The following is a 1,012-nucleotide window of genomic DNA, read 5'->3' as shown; positions in this document are numbered from 1 at the left end:
CTGCTTTGGATCCTTCGCGTCAAATGGATGCTGTTGTCATCACCGCTATTTCTTTTATAAACTTTCCCCCACTCATGCAAGAGACAGTGGCTAATCCCCACTACTTTTTTTAATTAATAGTTCCACGTGTCGTATGACATCGGTAATACACTCAAACGTGTGACTCAGATTCGGAACCTGAATTGTTCGGCCATTTATTTAAATTTAATTATCAAAATAATGCCCCTACAATGTCCTCCATGAGAGTGCTGCGTACAAAGGAAGCGTCCTGACGCTTAGCGTGTTATATAATGCAACGATTGCGTATTCTTCCACACGTTAATATATTATAAAGAATTGGAATTTTGGCAGATGTCTATAATGAAATCATATAACATCCCGAGGTTTCCCATATTAAATATTATGCATGTCTCGAAATCTCATCATACAAATGCAACTTGCGAGCTGGCAACATTGTGTTTCGGCCATTTTTTCAACGGGTGAAGGTATCATTATCGATTTTTCTGGCTTGACATTTTCTTCTCTCTCTCTCTATCTGTGTATTCTTTTAGTTAAGACGGAGTGGTGTTTAGCAGGCTACAAAGGTTGTGTAAGCAGGTGCAACCTAATGCAACTTTTTGTAACAAGTACGAGGGAGCTTTACAAAGGTTTTTCACTGCCATTTAATTAATAAATAAATATGTACATGACCGATAAGGTCACAGTATAAAGAATACAGTACATTCAAGGTATAGAAAGTAGTTAGCTAGTAATAGCAAAAATATTTGGCACTTTTTAAAGCAAAAGAAGACACAGATGTGTACTGAGTGATAACACCTTAACTTCTAAGACAGAAATAGTCAGTGGATTTACCTCTTACTTCAAAAGTGTCCGCCTCTGTGGTGTAGTGGTTAGTGTGATTAGCTGCTACCCGCAGAGGCCCGGGTTCGATCCCCGGCTCTGCCACGAAATTTGAAAAGTGGTACGAGGGCTGGAACGGGGTCCACTCAGCCTCGGGAGGGCAACTGAGTTG

This window comes from Anabrus simplex, chromosome 4 (assembly GCF_040414725.1).
Source record: "Anabrus simplex isolate iqAnaSimp1 chromosome 4, ASM4041472v1, whole genome shotgun sequence".
Lineage (NCBI taxonomy): Eukaryota > Metazoa > Arthropoda > Insecta > Orthoptera > Tettigoniidae > Anabrus > Anabrus simplex.
The sequence above is the reverse complement of the archived record's forward strand: the minus strand, read 5'-3'. Positions refer to the sequence as shown.